Here is a 17,019-nt window from a genome sequence, read left to right on the forward strand (position 1 = left end):
ATTGTGCAATCTTCGGGATCTGGCCACGTATGGGGAGCACTTAACGCGAGCGTCAACTCTTTCGTGGGTCGGCCTGGTTTTGTACAATCTTCGGCATCCGCCCACGTATGGGGTGCGCTTAACGCCTGTGTCACTTCCTCCGCGGGTGCGCCCTTAATTGTAGAATGTTCGATTTCAGCCCACGTATGGGGAGTGCTTACCGCTTTCGTCACTTCACTCACGGGTCGGCCCGGTATTGTACAATCTGCGAGATCGGTCCACGTATGGGGAGACCTTAACGCCGACGCCACCTCTGTCGCGGGTCGGACCGCTATTGGAAGATGCTCGACATCGGCCCACGTATGGGGGAGTGCTTAACGCACCACCTCTCTCGTGGTTCGCGCCGGTGTTGTATAATCGCTGGCATTGGCCCACATTCGGGGACTGCTTAACGCCTGAACCACCTCCATCGTGATTCGGGCCGGTAATGTACAAACTTCGGCGTCGGCCAACGTATAGGGGAGCTCTTAACGCCAGAATCACCTCCGCCGCTGGTCGGCCTGCTTTTGTACAAACGTCGGGAGAGCCCCACGTATGGGGAGTGCTTAACGCCTGTGTCACCTCCGTCACGCATTTGCCCGGTGTTGCACAATCTTCGGGATCGGCCCCCGTATGGGGAGTGCTTAAAGCCCAAATCACCTCCGTCGCGGGTAGGGTATTGTACAATCTTCGGGATCGGCCCCCGTATGGGGGAGCGCTTAACGCCTGCGTAACTTCTGTCGTGGGTCGGCCCGGTATTGTACATTCTTCGTGATCGAGCCACGTGTGGGTAGTGTTTAATGCCGGTGTCACTTGCACCGCGGGTCGGCCTGGTATTGTAATATCTCTGGGATCGGCCTCCGTATGAGTAGTCCTTAACACCCGCGTCACCTCCGTCGCGGGTCGACCCGGTATTGTACAATTTTTGGGATTGGCCCACGTATGGGTAATGCTTGACCCCGGCGTCACCTGCGTCGAGGGCATCCGGGTATTGTACAATCTTGTAGATCGGTCCATGTATGGGGGAGCGCTTACCGCCGGCGTCACCTCTGTCGTGGGTCGGCCCGGTATTGTACAATCTTCGGGATCGAACCACATATGGGTAGTGCTTAACGCCGGCGGCACCTCCTCCGCGGGTCGGCCCGGTATGGTACAACATCCCGGATCAGTCCACGTGTGGGGAGTGCATATCGCCTGCGCCACGTCCGCTGCTGCTCGGCCCACTTTTGTACAATCTTCGGGATCGGCCCACATATGGGGGAGCGCTTAACACCTGCATCACCTTTGTTGTGGGTCGGCCAGGTATTGTGCGATCTCCGGCATTGGCGCACATTTGGTGACTGCTTCACGCCGGCGTCACCTCCGTCGTGGGTAGGCCCGCTATTTACAATCATCGGGATCGGCCCATGTATGGGGGAGCGCCTAATGCCTGCACTACCTCCATCGTGGGTCGGCCCGATATTGTACAATTACTGGCATCTGCCCAGATTCAGGTTCTGCTTAAAGGCACACTAAAGGTTAATATTAATCTACGTGGACTGTTGAAATACCATTCCATAATCTTCGAAACGCTTGTTTCTTACGAAGAGACTTATTTTAAGGAAAAATGCGTTCTGAAGCCTCCGCGTACCTTTGCTGCAGTTCAAATCACCCGCCCTCCGATCTAGGAGTATTCACGTCATGGTCTCATAGTTACGTTGCGCCATCGGTGAGAAAAACGGCTCCCACAGACGGCGCTACGGCTTTTCTGTGCAAAACGCAAACGTGCGGCCAGAAACAAAGCCAAGACAGAGCCGACAACAGCGCGAAAGCAGAACTATGGTGGCTACCTGGAACGGAAGGTGCGCGACGATAAGCTTGTTCTTTATTTTATGAGGCCAAGTTCGACGCTCGTTGCTATGGACGACCCTGACAACGACGCATTGGTTCGCGATGCTGAGCTCGAGTTCAGCGATTTAAGCATTGATGAACGTGACCTGCTGCTGAGGGCTCGCGCTGCCAGGGTCGTTGCGTACTACTACGGCGGTGGCCTGCTTTGAAAGGCACTCCATGCGACTTCAGTAGGTCGGCGTTGAATTCGTAATCCTCTGGACGAAAGTGCAGCAAACACCCTATGTGATTTTTCAGCTCTTTGCCAGCACGCTGTCGCAGCGGTACGGCACTTAACCATTTATAACGGAGAGGTACACTCGTTGGCACGCAGTGATAAGTTGTATTCGCCGCAGCAACTGACCTTGGCCCAAGTTCCGCGGACCGTTCGCGCATCCCACGACATCACATGGACGTGGCATTCTCGCTGGTTGTTCCAAATGCAAGTTTAGCGAGCCAGCAGGACCACCGCAGCACGACGCGATAAAGAAACAACTGAAACTGCAAAGCGTGTGCGGCGCAAAGTCGAGCGCGCAGAGTCGAGCGAAAACGAAACCTTTCGATCACCCGTGCTACTCAACGGTTACGTCAAAATGGTATTTTCTCTTAGACTCGAATAGAAGTCGGCAAGTAGCATTTTCTTCCGTGTTATATTCTAATGAAATGATCTTTTTAATACGACTAGTTGAGTACTAGTGACATAAATTGTGATGAGGAGTGCTTTCGTCATCGGGCTAGTACCGGAATGTCGCGGGGGGGTCTGAAATCGTGTCATGCATTTACCCCAATTTCTCGGTTACTAAAGCTCTGTTCGCGATAATATCGACGCATCAGACGTTCTAGGGCGTTGGTTTATCAATTTACCTTGACTTTCTGGTAACCTTTCGTGCCCTTTAACGCCTGCGCCGCCTCCATCGTGGGTCGGCCCGGTATTGTACAATCTTCGGGATCGGCCCCCGTATGGGGAGTGCTTAACGCCGGCGTCACCTCCATCGCGGGTAGGCGCGGTAATGTACAATCTTCTGGATCAGCCCACGTATGGGGGAGCACTTAACGCCTGCGTCACCTCTGTCGTGGGTTGGCCCGGTATTGTACAATCTACGGCATCGGCCCACATTTGGGGACTGCTTAACGCCTGCGTCACCTCCGTGGTGGGTCGGCCCGGTATTGTACAATGTCCGGCATCGGCCCACATTTGGGGTCTGCCTAACGGCTGCGTCACCTCCGCCAGGGTCGGCCCGGTATTGTGCAATCTTTGGGATTGGCCCACGTATGGGGGAGCGCTTAACGCCAGCCTCACCTCTGTCGGGGGTAGGCCCGGTATTGTACAATCTTCGGGATCGGCCGCTGTATGGCGAGTGCATAACGCCGGCGTCACCTTCGTCGTTAGTCGGCGCGGTATTGTACAATTTTCGGGATTGGCTCAGGTATGGCGAGTGCTTAACGCCTGTGTCAACCCCGTCGCGGGTCCGCCCGGTATTGTACAATCTTCAGGATCGGCCAACGTATGGCGACGGCCTAACGCCTGCGTCCCCTCCTTCTCGGGTCGGTGCGGTACTGTATAATCTTCGAGATCGGACTTTGTACGGGGAGTGCTTAGCGCCTGTGTCACCTCCGCCGTGGGCTGGCCTGGAATTGCGCTATCTTTGGGGTCGGCCTGCGTAGTCTTTTCTTTGCACGCGGACATGATAGCGGGCAAGCTAGCCTTCCAGAGCTTCGTTGCAGAAAACAAAAATAAACAAATCAGTGCCCGCAACTCTGTGAAGAAGAATGACCGTGAAAACAGCATATGTTAGCCCCTAATGGCAAACTACACCTTCGCGGCGGGTGGGCCCGGCATGAATGGCATACGCTAGCGTATGCTTATGTATGTTAGGTTAGCGTATGCCCATGAATGGCATACGCTAACCGGCTGCGTCATTTCCGCTGTGGCCCGCCCAGTATTGGACAATCTTCTGGTTCGGTTCACGTTCGTGACGCCTAGTTCGTCTCCACCACGGATCAGCCCAGCATGAAACTGTCTTCGGTATAGCCCCAAGCAGTTCACTTTCTAAACGTGTACATGTTAGCCTAGAAACTAGCCCTTAACAGCTTCGCTGTAATACGGCTGCTAGAAACACTACTATATATTGACGCGTACACCCTGCTGACGTATACACGCTGAATGTGAATACAGGCATTTGCACTTCACGAAACGCTACTGTTGACGCGCGATGCCGAAACGAACCTCGTTCGTCTCGGCATTGTCTCGGAAAACATACATAGGCTTGACGTGAGAGCGCAGAGATGGCCTAGGAGGAACACATAGCCTGTAGTCACAATGACTGTGCAGTGCGATATAGGCACAAGGCACTGAGGAACGTGCAACAACAAAAATTATAGGGGCTATAGTACGGTTTCAACAGCACAACGTGCCTTATCTCAGATTGCGGTAATCAACGTCGGGAAGGCTTGCTTCCGACAGGAAGGATTTCGTAGTTCACGTCACTAATTCGTTGCAACACTCTGCAAGGTCCCAAGTAGCTACTCAAATCCATCTCGAGTAGTCATTTTCGGCGCACGGGAGTCCAGACAAAAACTGGATCGCCACGTTGGAACTCAACTTGTCGACGGCGGAGATTGTAGCGTGGCGCATCGATGCTCTGTTATTTCTTTATGTACACTCGGGCAAGCTGATGGGCTTCTGGGTGTTGCACGAAGAGTTCGGCATCTTGAGCGAGATCTAGGTGATCAATGTTGTTGCACGGCAGCATTGCTTCTAACATAGTCTGCACTTCACGGCCGTAAACTAGGTAAAACTGTGCGAAGCCTGTTGTTTCTTACGCAGCAGTGTTATAGGCAAACGTTACATAAGACAGTATCTCGTCCGATATCTTGTGCTGTACGTCTACGTACATAGACAGCATGTCAGTCATCGTTTTGTTCAGTCGTTCGGCCAAGCCGTTTGTCTGCGGATAATAGGCAGTTGTCCTTCGATGGGCTCTGCAGCTGCATTTAAAAACGTCTTCAATGAGCTGCGCTGACGTGCGATGGGGCGCCATGCCCTAGGACGATGCTCGGTATGAAAAAATGGGCAACCTCGGAAGCTGTGCCTCGAGGCAGCGCCTTTGCCTCAGTATACCATGGTAAATTATCTGTGGCGACGATTATCCACCTGTTGCCAGAAGATGACAGTGGAAACGGACCCAGAAGGTCCATGCCAACCTGGTCGAAAGGTTTGCCAGGTGGGTCAATCGGATTCAGCAATCCCGCAGGCTTCACAGCTGGCGACTTTCGGCGCTCGCATTAACCGCAGGCTTGGACGTAGCGCTTAACACACGGGGCAAGTTTCGGCCAGTAGTAGGATTTGCACACTCCATCAAGCGTTCGCGTAAAACACAGATGGTCAGACGGCGGCTCGTCATGACAGGCGAATAAAACTTCGGCATATAGGTGTGCTGGAAGGACCAAAAGGTAGGTCTTGTTTGTGTCAGCGGAGTTCTTATACAAGACGCCATGTCGTAAACAAAAAGACGACAATCCTCGAGTGATGCGCCGGGGTATTGATGGGTTTCGTCCTTCCAGATGTTCGAATATAGGCCCTAGTGACTCGTCTGCGTGCTGCCATGTGGTCAAATCAGTAACGCTTACGGTCCCAAGAAAAACGCCGTCGTGCTCACTGTCTTGGTCGATAGTGTCGATACGGGCGCGCGAGAGTGCGTCAGCATCTTCGTGTATCCAGCGCGACATGTACAGGATGGTCACGTCATACTCCTGCGAACGTAGACTCCACCGTGCCAGTCGTCCAGAAGGGTCCCGCCGATTTCCAAGCCAGCATAACGAGTGATGATCGGTTGCAACTTTGAATGGGTGGCCATAGAGGTAAGGTCGAAATTCCGCCAGCGCCCATAAGACGGCAACACACTCTCCGTAGTGGTGTAGTTCGTCTCTGCACGCGACAGTGTGCGACTTGCACTGGCGATCACTGTTTTAATACCTTCCTGCCGTTGTACAAGCACCGTACCAAGGTGAACGTTACTGGCGTCTGCATGAACTTCCATGTCCGCCTCATCGTCAAAAGTGGGCTGAAACTGGTGCTGACACCAGACGCTGTCAAACTCTGTCAAAGCAGTCTCTTTCTGTGAAGCCCAGACGAACGATACATCATCCCACATGAGGCGAGTCCGTGGCTTCGCCATCTTCGAAAAAGTTTCGATGAAACGCCGGTTGTATGCGCAATGGCCCTGGAAGCGTCGGACACCTTTGTTGTCGGTCGGTGTTGGAAACGTGGCTACAGCGACAGTTCATGCAGGATCGGGGCTCAGGCCTTCCGTGCTGACCACGTGTGGAAGAAACATCAGCTCCTTGTAGCCGAAATGACACATCTGAGGCTTAAGGGTGAGATAGCCGATCGGATGGCTTCGACAACTTGCCGCAGTCGTTTCAGGTTGTCGTGAAATGTCGCCGCAAAAACAACCACGTCTTCGTGGTAGACGAGGCACTTTGCCACTTCAGACCTGCGAGAACGGTGTCCATCATTCGCTGGAAAGTTGCTGGTGCCGAGCAGAGACCGAAAGGAAATACTCTGAATTTGTCAAGGCATCTGGAGTGAGGAAAGCAGCTTTTTTCGCGGTCTCGTTCATCTACCTCAATTTGCCAGTACCCGCTCTTTAGATCGAGAGACGAAAAATACTCATCTCGCCGCAACCTCTCTAAAGAATGATCGACACGTGGTAGTGGGTAGACGTCCTTCTTGGTGACATCATTGAGGCGTCGATAATCAACACAGAAACTTGATCAGAATGACCGGGGACGACCACGGACTGTGCGAAGGCTGGATGACACCATCATCTAGCATCTTGACTTGATATTGAATTGCCTGAGGTTCTTTCGGCGAGACACGATAACGGTGTTTTATGCGGCGTGCATCGGCGGATGTCATTATTAGGCGCTTCGTGATCGCCGTTTGGCCCACCTCCGTAGACCGAGCGAAGCACGTGCGGAATTCGTTCAAGAGTCCCTGCAGAGTACTCGTTTAGTCGTCCATAAGCTCGAAGTTTACATCGATGTCTCTCAGCGAACCGTCCTCTGTGTCCACTTCAGAAGCAAAGCACTCGACGATGTCTGTTGATGGTTCGGCATAGGCGACGGCAGTGCCAAAAAAATGTGCCGATGCTTAAAGGTAAAGTTGGTAACGAGGACCACTGTCTGGCTTTGACGAAGTTCCACAAGGTTTCGCGCTACACAAATACCTTGGGTCAGCAACATAGAAATGTTGCCTTCTACAATGGCTTCGCCGTCTTGTAGCTCATCGGACTTGACCGGAACCATAACACTCGCACGTGGTGGTATCCTAATGCTGCAGTCCAAAACGCGAAGTGCGGATCTGTGTCCAACGGCGTTTGTCTGTGTGGTTGCCCTTTGCGTCAAGAAAGTGATGCAGCGCTCCTGGAGGTCAATAATGACGCCATATTTGCGAAGAAAGTCCATACCAAGAATTGAATCACGGTACCACTCGCGTAGAACCAGGCAAGTGGCGAGAGAAGTAGCACGACAAATTTCTACTCTGACCTTGCATAAGCAAAGCGGTGTGATGACGTGGCCACCTACCGTAAGAACTGGTGCCCCGTTCCATCGCAACGTAACCTTTTTTTCAGAACGCTCGCAAGTTTGCCATTAGGAATAGGGTAATCGGCGCCGGTATCTACAAGTGCACTCATTTTTCCGCCGTCGATCAACACAGGTCTGTCTAGTGAAATCTTGTTTGCGGGAAGTGGCTCTGGCGTCATCTTATTCTCGTTGTTCTGCGATCGGCACGATACAAGGTCTCCAGCGAGTCGAGCATCAGCAGCCCCGCCTCGCAAGGTCACTCACGTCAGTTTTTCCGGCGTGGACTTGCTGATATCCCTTGCGTCGTTCTGGAGGTGGTATCACGAGCAGGGAAAAAGCGCCGCGATGAGCGTGAGCGTGACTGCCGCTGCGATGTGCCCGGCTGCACTGCTGTCCGATGAATTCTACGATGTCGGGAGGCGTTTGGTCAAACCGAGGTGCAGGCAAATTGATAGAAAAAGCCCACTGTCCGAGTCGTCGATAGGGGCACTCCCGATACACATGACCAGCTTCACTGCAGTGGTAGCATAGCCGTCGTAGATTGGGTGCTCGCCAAACCTCTGATTTCTTCGCGGGTGTTCGGCGGTCATCGAAGTACGGTAGCGGAGTTGGAGTGGCTTGCGCCGACTGCAACGCACCTAGCGTCACAACATTAGTAAGTCCGAAAGCTTGGGCGGTGCTCAGTAATATTTCTGCGTAAGTCTTGCGCCGGGACCCACTTGGTAGAGGTGGTGCTTCACTGCTGGAAGGATATGCCTGCAGTGCCTGCTGTACTTCGTTGTGTAGGATGCTGCGAGGGAGCTTACTGGTGGTGGCGGCGTACGGGGGTGCTTCTATAGTTCGTCGGGAACTACTGAGCGAATCAGCTCGCAAAGCAAGGCGACGTCGCACCCGAAGCCTACCAGCGTATGTGGAGTGCAGGCGGCATATACTTGACGGTTGTACATGTTCGACCGCTGCTGAAGCGTCTTCTCTATTGGGGTGGCTTCGGTGAGGAACTCCGCAACAGTCATGGACGGATTGCAAACAAGACCCCAAGAGCTGTTCCTGTCATGTCGTAGTGATGGCCAAGAACAAACAGCAAAACTGCGAATGGCGAAACGAAATTTTTATTACGCTAACCATGGCACAGAAAAAAAACCTAGAATCAAAGCACAACAATAGCGAGCTAGCACAGGCGGTGGTCGTCGAAATCCTGCTCAGTGGGTCAAGTGCCACGGCTTTTATTATGGAGGCATGCAATTTTCTCGAGTAATCGCTGGTGCCCGCGTGTCTTACAGAAAGTGATTCACAATTCGCGTCGCGGATACAATCAGATTACACAAGGTTCCGTGACAACAGGTACCAGATAAACCACCGATAACGCTCGAGCAACTACCGATACATACAGGCGCGTCCTGCACTTTTCGACGGTGAAAAGTGGCCAGTGAAAAAAGACAGACACGTACAAATGTGAGTATCCTCCACCCTCCCCGCCCTCAAAGAGCGCCGTCCCTATGCTACCAACAAGAATGCGAAAACAAAACCACGTGTAATAAAGAAAACAACATGAAAGAAACAAAATCCTTGAGTTAGTCAGCGGGCGTACAACGGCTTAAAACCCACCCCGTCCACGACTTCAGGGCATGCGCGTCGCCGCAGCAATTGAGAAATGCCGTCTGGCACTACCTCGTAGTCAGGTGCCCCAAATCCACGGATGATCTTGTAGGGTCCCAATTATCGTCGTAACAGTTTTCACTTAGTCCTCGCCGGCGTATCGGAGTCCAGACACAAACAGTGTCGCCGCAGTGGTATTCCACGCATCTTTGTCGAAGACTGTTTTGTTTTGCACATCCTCTGCCGGTTCATGAATCGCATGCGGGAGAGCTGTCGAGTTTCTATGGCGTGCTGGAGATTGGCGACGACATCAAGATTTTCTTCGCCGTCATAGGGTTTCTTGCTCGAACGATGATCTTGAACGGCATGATCTGCGTTGTTACATGCACCACCGTGTTGTAAGCGAAGGTCACGGACTGCAGGGCGGACTGCCATGTCTCGTGATCCACGTCGACGTACGTACATCGCACTCTTTTCGGCGAGGGTCTTGATCCGCCGCTCCGGAAGACCATTCGTCTACGGGTGGAACGCAGTCGTCTTATTGTGACCTGGTTGGCTGTATTACCAAATTGGCTTGGGTGAGCTGCGCGGTGAAGGCCGTTCATCTGTCGGCGATTAGGACTTCTGCGAAAGCATGTCACAGCAGGATGTTCTCGATAAAGAAGCTAGCAACGTCGCTCAGAGTACGTTAAAGCGGAGCTTCCCTAAGGCGTAGTGGGTAAGTTAGTCAGTAGCCACTGTGATCAACTTATTTCCACATCTCATCGGAAAGGTTCTCAACCAATCCTTCGCGATTTGCTCAAATGGTCGGTAAGGAGGATCAATCAGCTGTAGTACTCCTAATCCCGCTGGCCTTGTTCGGCGGTGTTTTACCGAGACGTAACTGGGGAGGCCCATGGTCATGCACGCAAAGCAGTATCTTTCCTGTATCCTCGATAGCATCCGCCAGAATCCGATGATCCCAGCAGTCGGATCGCCATGTAGGACGCGAAGTACTTCAGGACAGATCGCTGACAAGACAACAACAACGTAGTTGGTACATATTGGTCAGAAGTTCTTGTTTACGAGGACGACATTTTGTAGGGAATACGGTGACCATCCTCACCTAAATGCCCTAGACACTACGTCGGTATAGCCTTCCAAATGCTCCACGAGGCGTTTTGCCTCCTGGTCTGATCATTGTTTTTCAGTGAAGTGTTTCGCGCTAATTGTTCCTATGAAGGCATCGAAATCCTGGTCGTCTTGCGGCGACAGGCCAAAGGGCGTGTGTGATAAGTAGTCGGTGTCTGTGCTTCCATCCGGATTTGTAGACGACGTGTATGTCAAATTCCTGCAGTTATGGACTCCATCTGGCGAGGCGTCCTAAAATCCTAGAGGGTCCTGTAAATTTGCCAGACAACAAAAAGCATGGTGGTCGCTTACGATATTAGAGGGTCTGCCTTAAATGTAACGGAGTAATTTTGTGGTAGCCAAAACGATGCCACAATAATCTTTTCTGTTGTAGACTAGTTGGCTTCTGCTTTTGACAACGACCGACTAGCGAAAGCATCTTCATCGTGAGCCTCGTTACGTTCAATGTAGGGCAAAGGCCTCTCCCATACTTCTTCAACTACCCCGGTCATATGCTAATTGTGGCTGTGTTGTACCTGCAAACTTTTTAATCTCATCCGATCGCCTTTCTGCCGCCCTCTACTACGCTTCTCTTCTCTTGGAATCCAGTCGGTAACCCTTAATGACCATCGGTTGTCTTCTGTCCTTATTACATGTTCTGGCCATGCGAAAGCAATGACCCTTCAAATCTTTCTTTCATTTGCACTATGACAGAACCGAGGCCTTTGGAGTGGATTTCGGTGTGGGCGCCTTCCTCGAACTTGGCGAGCACTGGTCGTCACTGCAGGTGCTGTTTAGGTTTTTGCAAGGCATCAGCTTGCGGCGCCTGACTTTGTGAGAAAAGTTTAGAGCCCGGGGATACGCGAAAAGTTTTTCAAGAAGTTCGTGTAATAGGCACCGAGGCCAAGAAATCTGCGCACTCCTTTCTTATTGGTGGGCTATGAGAAGTTAGCGATGGCAGATGTCTTCTTGGATCAGGGCGGCCTCCGCATTTGCTGATAACGTGGCCCAAAAACAGAAGCTCGTCGTAAGCGAAACGGCACTTCCCGGCTACAGAGTGAGCCTTGATGGCCTGATGGCTTTACTATTGCCCCAAGTCGCCTAAGGGGATTAAAATTCCCGGTGAGGACAAGATCTCAGTTGACTAAACAGGTTTGCTATTTCAATCTTCTTTACACCGTGTCCTTCATGCACTCGAACGTTGCAAGGGCCGAGCATAGACTTGACCAGGCATGGCCTTGGACTCATAGAGGCGGTCCGGCGTAATGAACGCGCCCTTTTCGCGATCCCCCTCGTCGACCTCAGTTTACCAGTAGCCAGTCTTGAGATCTAGCGACGTGAAGTATTTACCGTTGTAGAGGTGATTCAATGTCTCGTCTTACCGTGCGAGGGTGTATACGGCCTTCTTCGTGATATTGTTCATTCGACAAAAATGAACACCATACACGTCGGGTTCTATCGTTTTTATTCACCCATACTGCAGGAGACGCCCACTGGTTTTTCATTTGCTGGATGACGTTGGCGAAGACTTTTGATTGATGTTGACTCATAGGGAGACTTAGATTTATGTCGATGTCTGTTTCGCGAAAAATGGTCGTCAAGATAGGCGCGGCCAAATCCGAGAGGGCAAACTCATTGCTGGTTAGCACAAGTTCATCGATGTATGATCCTCGTACCTTTGTTGAGGTGTTTGAACTCCTGGCTGAAGTTTGTCAGCAACTCTTGCGTTGGTCCTCTGTGGAATGAAGTGATCCCTCTTTGCGGAGCAAATTTCACGGTCGAGCAGTACACGCTGGTCACACGCGACGACGCCTTCTACGTCTGCAGGTATTTTGGTATAGACAAAAATCACAATGCTGGAGCGACGAGGGATGTTGTATCCATCTTCGAGAACACTCAAGGCATTCTGTATACGAGTGCTCTGCGGCGGTCTGGAAGTCAATACTTGCACCGTATGGGTTTAGGAAGCACATACCGAGAGTAATTTCTCCTGAACACTGTTAAACAAACGAAGCTGGCAGGGCAGTTCCAGTTGTGAACGGTAATTTTTGCCTTGCAGATTCCAATCACTTTAATTAGGTTTCCTCCAGCGGTCTAAATTTGGAGACCTTCCCAAGCTCTTCTAACTTTCTTCAAGTGGACGGTGAAGGGTACATTCATGACGTAGTAGTGGGCTCCTGTGTCTACAAACGCGGTGGCTGCATAGCCGTCGAACAACAAGTCGACGTGTGTGGCTCCCTGCCTTGCGTTGCAGTCAGATTTTGGCGTTACATCACGGCTGCCTCATGTTGATGTGCGGCTGGTACGTTGCATCGTCAGGTCCTTGGTCTGTCCATTCCTTGCTTGCAGGCTTCCTCGAGATGGCGGTGTGTCATGGTTATCTCGCCGACATAGCCTCTCAGCGACTTACTCGGCGGCACAGGATCTTCGTCCGTTCGACGAACAGCAACCTCACCTCTTAGGTTGCTGGTTTAATTTTTTCGGATACGAGCTCGCAGAGCGGCCTAAGGCTAGGTCAGTGTATGGACGGCACTGCGGCAACAGGTAGCGGCCTGGTGATGGCGCACAAGATGGCCGTCAAAGGTTCCACTCAGTAGCGCTGAGGTAGTCTGCGAGATCGCGAGGTCATTCGCTAAGCTGCGGTCGCGGTGCGTTAACGGCGAACCCTCGGATTGCAATCTCCTGGTATGGGCATCGGCGGTAGATCGGCCCGGCTTCTCCGCAGTGATATCAGAGCTGGCAGTTGTCTGGAGCACGCCATACATCTGTCTTCTTGGAGTAGCTGCGCTTGGCAATGGACGGGCGAGCTGGTGCCAGCGGCGGACGATGGAATTGCGGCTTTATGGGTTCCTGGCGCGGGCGCGGAGGGGTAGTTTGACGGCAGGCTATTGCAGCCTAGGTCACGGTTTCCAGCTGGGGCTTTGGTGACACCAGCTGCACGTTAGAAACGCTGAGTGAGTGCTTAATATTCACTCGGACGATATCAGCAGTAGAGGCTACTCGAGGTACCATGGAAGGGATCATCCTGCGCAGTTCTCTAGATGCAACTGCTATTATGGTCTTTCCGAGCTTGCCGAAGCCTAATGCTTAGATTTAGCTTTTCGGTGAAAACGCTTGACGGTTCCATTGACGGTTGTGCTTTTCCATAATCTTTTTGGTAGGAGAGGCTTCAGATAAAATATACGCTACAGTCGGTGGCACTTTCCTAATTTTTCCTTCCGCATGAGGAAACAAACAATCTTCGCATCAGACATGTTCGGGTAGGGGAGGCCGAAGAGGCGGGCTATTTCTTCTGTTTAAATCACAAAGTTTTCTTTTGGGAGCTGCATTGGGGTTTCTAGAAGAGCTTCTGTCTTTTTCTTACGAGCGACACTTGCAAAGGCCTGCTGAAAGCATTGCGGAGAAGGTTCAACGGCATCGGGATCGCCTCAATTTTTGAACCATGTCCTGGCGGTGTCTCCTAAGGCGAAGTACACGTGCCGCAGTTCTTCCTTAGAGTTCCAGTTGATGAAAATAGCAGCCCTTTTCAATACCTCCACCCAGTTCGCGTGTATTCAAAGATGATGCCCGAAAAGTCTGTGACTCCCTTGGCCGTTGCAGAACGATGAGGGACGCTGAGTCTGCCTTTGGGGTTGTTGTCTTGGCCACAAAGTTCTTGGGCGTTTCTGGTAGAAGTCCGTGCTCCGGGGGCAGGTGTTCTAGTTTGCGTCTTGCTCGATGGTTCTGAGTGGCGTTGGTGTCGCATTCGAGTCTGGGATTGGATCACGGCTTGTCGGGGGCGACTGTTACATGAACGCAAAGCACCTCCACAAGACGTTAGGTGGAACAGACAGTAAAAACACAGGAGCGAAACTGTGAATGGCGAAACGAAATCATTATTGGGTCAACCTGTGTCTAGAAAAACAGCCTACATTCAAAGCACAACGATTGCTGCGAACCACTCGGTAATCGAAAATCTGCTGAGTGGGTCAAGTACGTCGGCTTTTATAGATGAGTCATCGAATGTTCAAGAGAAATCGTTGAGGCTCACATGTCTTTGAGGAAGCACTTCACCATTGATTTCGTGCATGTAACCACATTACAGAAGGTTCCATGACAATCGACAGCGAATAGAACAATCGGTAACAACTGATAAAGTTTCGATACCTGAAGGCTGGCCCTGCGATAAGTGATAACGTTTGCTAGACGGGGACAAATGGTCACTCGAGACAGATAAACAAGTACACGTGTCAATATTGTAAGATCAAAAAAACTTTCGCACTTAGAAATATTGATATAATCATGGTCACCTGTGATCCTTAAGAAACGTGTTTAGCATCTGAATATATTCATTGAAGAATAGTCATAATAAATGAAAGAATGTCATGATAAACGTCATAATTACTTCATGTGTTTTCATCGTAGAACACTTTCCGCCAAATATTTCGTTAACCATTTGGCAATGATATATTTTTGTCTCTCTTGAAGTTTCTTCATCACTGTGATATTACATACTCATCCAGATGATTATACGTCTCAAAGTTGTAGCCCTAAAATACTTGAGAGTCACTGACTTTTAAGCTTTTCATTTAGCGTGAGTAGTTTGAATGCACGAGACGGTGTAGAATAATTCGTATTTCTTTAATTTTTGTCTTGTTTCGGTGGACTATGCAGTAATAGTAAACGTGTGTTTCGTATTTTTTTTTCAGTGTGGTCCAATTCTTATTAGGGAAACAGGACTCGCGGTCCTTTCTGGAGTAAGTGAATTCCGCATGAACGAATAAAAATACAGCGATTATTCTGTTTTGATATCACCCTACATATAAATGTGATTGCCCTAGAGAACGCACAATGCACATGGTTGCTAACTGCATCTCTAAAATGATGTTTAGCTCGGCGTCCTACATAACTCTAAATCAGTGGTGTCTATAAGGGATGAAGGCCATGGCGTGTCGAGGAAATATTGCGTCTGCATAGTACATTGTAGCGCTCTTGCTATATAGCAGATGCTCCTTTTTATTGCGCATCCAATCATTCCAAATTCAAGTGGGCCAGTAAGTTCCGCAATAAAATACAGTTTAATTCTTCAGAATCCCTATATCACCGTAGAAAGTAAAGGAAAGGTGAATGGCAACCGATATATTTTGAATATATTGTTTACTGTCTGGTTTATAAAGATTTCACCGAGCTTGCTTGTCCACTGATTGACCTGCTCCATAAGAACACTTCCTAGGTATGGTCTGCTCAGCGCGAGACTGCTTTCCAGCAACTGAAGATTTTGCTCACATGTGAGCCACTTTTCTGCCAAAGTGATTGGGAGGCGTTCACAGAACTACATACTGATGCAAGTGGTCTCGGCGTGGGTGCTGTGCTCTTCCAGTTTCCTGACGGATTCCAACATATTGTAGCGTGCGCAGATCGTTTTTAACGAACGCAGAGAGAAATTATGGAGTCACGGAATTGGAATGTCTTGATATTGTTTTCGCTATCCACAAATGGAGATCTTATTTGTTTGGCCGCCATTTCCAGCATGTTACCGAGCACCATTCTCTCTCCTACCTCGTCGGACTGCGTAATCCAGCAGGGCGGTTGGCACAGTAGGTCATGCGTCTTCGAAAATATAACTTTTCTGCCGCTTATGACAGCGGTCGGTGACACACAGATGTCGATTGCTTGCCTCTAGTTCCCTCGCAGAGCGTGGGTACTGGCGATGACTATTTCAACGACCACTTAACAACAATCTCATCGGATTCTCCTGACTTTGCCGTCTTCAAGAATGAACAACAGCGAAACACTTCAGTAAAGCCATTTTATTTATGCGAAACAACAGATCTGAGCAGTCTACGCCATTTGTGATGCGTGGCGGTCTGCTTTACCACAAGAATTATTAAAACAACGGAGCTCCACTGGTGCTTGTCATCCCAAAATGCCTACGCCTCGCTGTACATCGGGCCATGCACGACGACCTTGGATCCCGTCCCCTAAGATTCCCTCGAACACTCTACTGCGCCCGACAACGTTTCTATTGGCCTCAATCGTGGAAGACAGCCAAGCTGTATGCCGCCAGCTATGTTGTCTGCCAACGTTACAAGCAACCGACTACAGCTCCTGCAGGAAGTCTGCAACTGGTTAGAGCGCCGACTTTACCATTTGAGAAGGTGGGTATAGATTTACTCGGTCTCTTCCTGAAGCCTTACACTGCCTGCCGTTCGATTATAGAGTGCGTGGTTTATTTAACATGTTACACAGAAACAATGGCGATTGTCTCAGTTATAGTGTACGATGTTTTTAAGCATTCGATTATCCTCCGCCACTGAGCTCCTCGAGCGGTGATAAGTGATCGCCGCCGGCAGGTCACCGCCAACATGATGGAAGAGTTGCTACGAATTTGCGGAAATCAATATCGTCATTCCACGCCTTCCTCCGCCACGGAGCTCCTCGAGCGGTGATAAGTGATCGCCGCCGGCTGGTCACCGCCAACGTGATGGAAGAGTTGCTACGAATTTGCGGAAATCAATATCGTCATTCCAAGCCTTACCATCCGGTAATCAACGGTCTACCCGAGTGCACCATTCGTACCCTCGTCAACATAATTTCAATGTATGTCTCAGCAGATCATAAGAACTGGTACACCGTATTACCATTCATCACGTATGCCTTCAACACACCCAAGAATCAAGTCAAAAGATTGGCACCTCTCTTTCTATCCACGCCCGCCATCCTCAAGGTATCCTGGGCACCATATTTCCTTTCACGCACATATATTGTTGTGCCCAACAAAGTGAGAAGTGGGAAGAAAGTGGAAACTGCGCAGTGGGAAAGCCGCCAGGCCCACAAGTGCCAATGGTAACTGCTGCT

The sequence above is a fragment of the Dermacentor andersoni genome, unplaced genomic scaffold (assembly GCF_023375885.2).
Source record: "Dermacentor andersoni unplaced genomic scaffold, qqDerAnde1_hic_scaffold ctg00000039.1, whole genome shotgun sequence".
In the NCBI taxonomy this organism is placed as follows: domain Eukaryota; kingdom Metazoa; phylum Arthropoda; class Arachnida; order Ixodida; family Ixodidae; genus Dermacentor; species Dermacentor andersoni.